The sequence below is a fragment of the Plutella xylostella genome, chromosome 4 (assembly GCF_932276165.1).
Source record: "Plutella xylostella chromosome 4, ilPluXylo3.1, whole genome shotgun sequence".
Lineage (NCBI taxonomy): Eukaryota > Metazoa > Arthropoda > Insecta > Lepidoptera > Plutellidae > Plutella > Plutella xylostella.
Genome location: NC_063984.1, coordinates 9,769,774 through 9,777,115, shown reverse-complemented (window position 1 = coordinate 9,777,115; position 7,342 = coordinate 9,769,774).

Sequence of the window (7,342 nt, the reverse complement as noted above, 5' to 3'; positions counted from 1 at the left end):
TAAAATAAAATAAATAAACGACGTAACTATTAGTATTATTCATTTTATTTATTTAGGTAAGTAGGTACTTATAAATTATATTTTTTAATCTGATTTCTATTTTGGAATAGGCTGGCAACCCAGCACTCGATTAATCTCGCGTTAATACGTCTTAACATCGCTGTAATACAGTTGAAGCAGCAAAAGTACCAACTCATCGTTTACATTAATTCGGTTACAACCAGAGACTACTCAAAGATACCGCGAATAAACCCTTTATGTTCCAAAGAGATCTTTAATGCTACAAAATAATGATGAGATTTCAGTGTCATAGACTTTTTCATCTCCTACTGTTGTATTTGTTTACAAGCGTCTTTAGTTTTTTTCTATTCATATTTTATCTATGTCTCATCCAATAGTGGATAGATACAGCTATTAAATTAATAAATAAATAAGTAGCAAGACTCGCTTTGCGAGTGATATGCCGCCTGTAACTGGATTGAAGTAGGGTTGGGTGCAGGCCGGACTTCACTGAGTCATCAAGAATGTACTAGGATTTATGAGACACCGTTAAAAAACATTCATTGTATTTCATGAAATTGTACAATACTTATTTATTTACCCTTATTGATTTGGGCGAATTTCCTATTTTTTATTTTAATAGTTAGGTACCAAAAGGAACTCTATAAAATGTAATCTCAGGGAGTGTGTAATATTAGGTATAAGTAATGGTGAAAGATTTTTAATCGTTTCAATTGTTTTTCAGTTACACACTTAGATGCTTAGATATGGACTAACAATAGTATTTTCTTTTTCATATTTATTAGTATTAAATAGTATGAAAAAGCATTATTGAACTCGGGTACCCAACCCCAGTCAGCCATCAGTGACCGCACAAGAGATCCCCTCCAGCCTCACAAAAACGATATTTCACGCCGCTGCCACACTAACCGCGACTCTATCTCATTGCATTAAACCTACCGATCGCACGACAGCTCCCCGAAACTCCGTATTCACAAGCGGGAGTAGCGCAAAGATTTCACGGTCGGCAACGACTTACAAACAGACACACGAGTCACTGCGCAGTAATCAAGCGTGGATATTGGGCTTTGTTTCGGACTCACTGCCCGCTGCTGGCGCCATCTCCTACCGTCAATAAACATGGCGGATATTGGCTAATGACTGTTTAGTATACTTACAAGTGGATGGTAGCTTGATGTTAGACCGATGGCTGAGTAACCGATGGTCCACATTACACTGCATGGACTGAATAGCAAGCGTGTTATATAGAGCGATGCCACACTCACTCAGTGAATACGAGAGTGTAGAAGCCCTATTCGGCAGATCTCGCCAGTAGTTTTAATAGGGAAACGTTTTGTCGAAACCGAAGACAAAACCTCTTATAGAGAGCATGGAGCGGGCTTTAGAGCGATGCCACACGGGCGCTATGGTTGTGACTACTGAATCGGTTGAAGTGACGGACGGCGACGCATCATATCGTGTCACAATCATGTCGTTCAGATTATGTAGAACGATAGAACCTCATCTATTTGGCGTGTAATCGCTCTAACACGGCTGTTTTCCAGAACTTATGTACATTGTAATGTATACCACAATCGCCTTAGTGAAGAGTATCATTTTGGAACCTAGCTTCTAGAAACTAGAAAGGCCGACCGGGTCGTGTGAACTCGTAAATCTGCATTAGAAGCAGTGTGGTAGGAAATGGTATTTTCTCAGGAAGGGAGGTTAGGTCATTAGGTCATAAAGTCATTGGCAATGAGTGGATATGCTTAAATGTCCCCACGTCCATTAAAAACTCAAGTAGGTACTTACAAGCTTAAAATTAGACCTCAAGATAATCATAGTATTTGGACTACAACTTTTAACTCTGGTAGTGATAAAAACTCCCTTTAATGTCTTCGTACCTGCATTCTTCGTTGATCTTAAAAGAAGCCACAGAGTTCACAGAGAGGAAAGAACCTTCACTACACATAGGCAAGATGAAACCATAAAACCACGTAGGTACTTGTTCCCACACTATAACTACCTAATTTATTGTATATTAAATTGCCAATTTATTGCCAACAGCTACCAACTACAGCAAAAAAAAGAACTTCTACCGACTTTATTTGCCTAGCGCAAAATTAATATTTGATGTCGAGATTGTTTTCATGGGTTGGTCATAATAATTTAAACATAACAAATGGTGTTCGGAGCGGCCGCGGGGGGCCGGCGGAGTCGCCGAGCGTCGTGTACACGCCCACTAATTCAATTTACATCGCCCTGTATATGAGGACTGGCGAGCGAAAAAGTGCTGAGTCGGATGTTATTCTGCTGATGTTTTACTGTTAAATTGCACTGTTAGTTAGATTATGCAACAATAATTTACAGTTCATTGGACTACTTTTGGTCGTTAATTACTTGCATAGCATAAAGCAATTCTTCACGATTGATTGTCAGAAAAGTGCTCAGTGTGTATCGTACCTTTTATGAGTATCATTTTCTTGCCGGAACTTACTGTGGTTTGTTTATGTAGAGTTCCCGTTGTTCTATGATCTACGTCAATAAATTTGCCATTTCTTCTAAAGCCGCGTACACACCGGGCCAACGAACGCCCAACGAACGCCAACGGTTATCCCAACGATGGATATTAACATACATAATACAGGGCAGATTGCAGAAACGAAGGCCAGCGAAAAACGTTCGTTGGCGTTCGTTGGCCCGGTGTGTACGCGGCTTAAAACACACACCTATTAATAGAATAGAATAGAATAGAATACTCTTTATTTTGCACCATTAAAGAAACATTACAATTCACAACATATATACATAAAATAGTACAAAAAAAGGCGGCCTTATTGCTTAAAACAATCTCTACCAGACAACCTTTGGATGGAAGAGACAATTTTAACATAAGTAATGGGAGTAGAGGTGCAAGGTATACTACTTAAACTGTACATACTATATAAATAAATAAAACAACACAATACAAAATATATATATATATATATCTTTACCTATAATAAACTTACATATTATATCTTACATAAACTCGTTTACATAAATACATAAATAAATACTAACAACTTATATTTATAATCAACTGTTCAGTGAATTCAAATAGTGTATCCTGGCCCTATCTTTGAATGAGGCAACAGAAGGTGCTCGTCGTATTTCCTCGGGAAGAGCGTTCCAGAGTACCACTGCTTTGACAGTGAAGGAGTGGCTGTAAAAGTCAGTCTTGTGCGGTGGCACTTGTAGCCTCAGATTGTAGGCAGACCGGAGTGTTCGGTTGTGCGAGCTATCCCGAAACTGAAATCGCTCTTTTATTAATCTGAATAGCAGCTGTAATTCTACATATAATGGTGAAGCATCTCAAATTCTAAAATTAGTGCGACTCCGGTTCGCACTTGGTCAGATTTGTTATATTTTGTGGCTGAGTTATATTTTAGTAAATTTCTATTGTGAACGAGTTTTCTTCCCAACAGTACAGTGGAGGATGGACGAGCGGCGATGATTCGCCAACATGCGGAGGCTGCGCCGGCTAATTAAGTTTTTTAATTACTTCGGGGGTTACAGCGCTACCGGGCTGCAGTCCCCGCTTCTAGCTAATACCTTACTGATGCAGCCTGGGCAAAGGAAACTGACCCGTTTCACGTAACATTTCGACTCTAAGAGAGGGCAGATTTCTGTGCCTCAGACTTCAGAATATACTCGTAGGTATATATACACTAATGGCTTTTAGGCAACAAAGATATAAAATATAAAAGCGAAGCTATTCTCATCATTCCGAATGCTTAATACACTTTGTGCGGTCTTAAATTCTTGAAAGTTACATTTAACACAACAAAAATAACATTTAGAACTTTAAGTTTGGTTTTAAGTATGGTACACTCTTAAATAAGAGACAATATAGTGTCAGACACAATTATATGAATCATTTAGGTACATACATAGACCTAACAGTGACACTCACACTTGTGTAATGAAGTAAATCTATTGAATCAATTCAATATACAAACAGCAGCTGTGGCGGCGTGACTTCCCAGGCAGCCGTGACGGAGCGATCTCGAGATCACACGGACAGATCTGTCACACTTTTAGTGATCGTTCGGTATAATAATAACATAAACTACACGTCTAGCACTAATAGATTTTCATATCATATTGTTGTCGATGAAGGCACAAAATTTAATTTTAGCAATTTCAAGTCAATCTACAACTTTTGCCAATGGAACATGAGACAGTGTTCTATTGAAGAATCTGTACCTATGAATCATAGAACAACGCGGACTCGGTTGTACTATGAATTAGTGCATTATAATTATATATATTTTTTCTATTTTGGAATCGCTGATGACTTAAAATGTTGCCTGTAATAAGCACAAATGTTTGACTTGTGAAACCTAAATACAAAACATCCGTTTTGTGCTTGACCAATTTCTGAGGTACACCTCAAATTCGGTCACGATACCCCTTTGAAAGAGAGTTTGTATAAATTGGTTACAGTGATTTGATTACCTCCAGATTCCTGACCAAATTGAGTTATCCTACGTCGATTCTCGACTGGGTTTTTTATAGGATTTCTTGTTGCAAGGGCTGGCTGGAGTAGCACCGTCATTCAGGTTTAATGACTGCAGCTCTGACCTTCGCGGAGGTTAACCAGCGCTTTGGCGGGTAATTTTAATATCGTTATAATTTGAATTGAATGAGTTTGCAAGTATGGATGTTTTTGACGACCTCCTTTGATGATTTGATTTTAAAAGCGTTATTTTTATGTACCTCGTTGAATTGCAGATTTTAATGATATCAGATCTTACGTTAATCACCCGATATTTAAGCAAAATGTGCCTTAAAATTATACTATAACAAGCATAGTTTTAAACCTCAAATCTCAAGATGACACTCGAGTGGGCTGCAATTACTTCAAGTACCAAGATCAGACAAACCGCAGTGTAATCGCCGCGAGTTTGTTCGTGTAATCATAATGATTTTGGCGGGGACTCCACCGCAAGTGGTCTTAATACTTTTTCTAAAATAGAAGCTGTAAGTAGATATAATTTGAGGAGAACGGGGTCAAGTTTTCTTGACAAAATATTAAGAACTTGCGCTACGCGTTGATGTCTTTTTAAAGGCACATTTTCATTACGAAGAAAGTTCTGTATAATTTAGGAAATTCTATGTGTCTCCGAAATTATATTTTTTTGGGCTGGCGCCTGTTTTGTTTTTGCATTATACAGTTGTTGCAGAAGTAGTAGCTATATATTTTCAGCTATTCGTTGCTTATTAAGGTGTTCCACATCACAGATAAAGTCAATATACATATCTAGCAAAATAATGACACTCCCTCACTAACACGTTCTCTGTAGCTTCAAAATAAACAAAATCCCCGATTTCTTTTTCTCTCCTCATCTTCATCCACTTCCTGTGATGTATTTAACACGTAGCCCGTCGGGAGTAATGGCGACCGGTGCAATTGTCTTGCTTCGATTCACAAACAGAATAACTAGCTGGCATCGCTATAGGTATCGATAGAGCTCGACATGGAGCTAGAAAAATAAAGATAATCAGATTGTTGCTAAGTATTTGTTCTAGCGATGCGATCAGATTAATAAATTCCTCATATTTCGATAAAACCTACACGTATGTTAATCTGTATTTTCTACACCTATTTCATACTCTGTCCATTACGGACTGTGACAACATAGAACAACGCAGACTCGGGTGTAGGCTAACAATGATAGCTATACCTACTGTAAAAAATCCAAACACCCAAATCCTCAATAAAGATACAAAGTGCTCTTGTCTCTTCGTAGCTCAAGGGTCCCTATTCCATTTCAGCGCGGGCTTGTTAGCGGCCTCACGGACCCCGGCACGCGACCGCCGCAGCCGCCGCCGCCGCCGCCGCGCGATCGACCGCAATCAAATAGATCGCATTATATTTGCCTAGCGATCTGAAACGATCGACTTCGAGAATAGGCCCTGCGGTCGTAATAGCCAAACGGTTTTATTTGTTTGCTTTTTCACCTGTATCACAAATAAGGAAAAGTAAATTTAGGTGAACTTGTGATTTTTATATTTTTAAAACTGGCGCGTGCTGGCTTTTTGTGCTAATGGAAAGCCTTTTGCAGGTGAGATTAGCGTCGCCAAATAATTTCGAATATTTATCGAGAAGTGTTTCATCCAATTCTTAACTCTAATTCCTTCAAACATAAAATTCAAATCAACATTTTCCTTCTGACGCTAAAGTCTTATCAGCCAGCTTATTCGCTACGGGTCTCGAATGTTTTTTTATCGATTTAAAAGTGGTTTTAGGATTAAAACATTATATTTGTGCGAGTTGAAAGTGTTTATCGATTAATCACAATCGAGTTCTGTTCTCGGATATTTATGAATATTGGCCGAACTGAATAGATTTCTTTTATGTATCCAATCAGCATAAATTATGTTTAATTTGGATTGTGACTTTAGGATTCGAATTTGTTGACCGTAAACCGTTGATTGTTTTATTAACTTATAGGTTTGATTATTATAATTTGTGTGATGATATTCCTTGGAAGTTTTTTAAAACCTTATTAATTGAAATCTGAAATTAGGTTCTGCCTATAAAAGCTGAACCTAATCATGAGCTTCATGCACATAAAACTTATTTTTTACTAAAAAAATAGTCAAGTGAAGCTCTATAAAGTCGGCACATAAACACAGCGTTAAGTTATTAACATAGAACTTGTAAATTATTTTTAACTGCTTTTGTTCTAAATTAATGTTTTCTATTTTATACATGATAGCGTTCCTTTTAACATTGTAATAGCCTTTATGAGCTTTCATAATTACGTCTGCAGGTTGTGAGGCCATACAAATTGTACTAAATAGTTTTAATACATGAGTATAGTGTATACGTACAACAAGTATGCATTAATTTAAGACTAGCCAAGTTATTCGCTGCATAAATTCTAATTTGAATATAGCGCACAGTTTAATGTGTCTACTTAAACCTGGTGTACGGTTAAGATTTAATTTAAAATCTGTACTTGGTTACTGTAAAAATAATAATATTGCCTTTACAACTTACGATTAAATTATTTACGGGAATAGCGTACGTTGTAAGTGCTTATAAGATAAGTAATTTAGTACTAAGTAGCCAGACTAAACTATCTTCTTGCAAAGAGTAAGTAGTGAGCAGAAATGAGTATACAAAGTAGCTACTTACAAAACATTATAGCTAGGTTATTGTTATTTTTACCTATACAGTATAGGATATTTTTATACCTAATCGAAATTTATGAAAACTGTGTTTTTTTCAATCTAGACCAATCTTCCATGTTTTGTCTAAAATATACATAGGTTTATTTTATAAAACTAA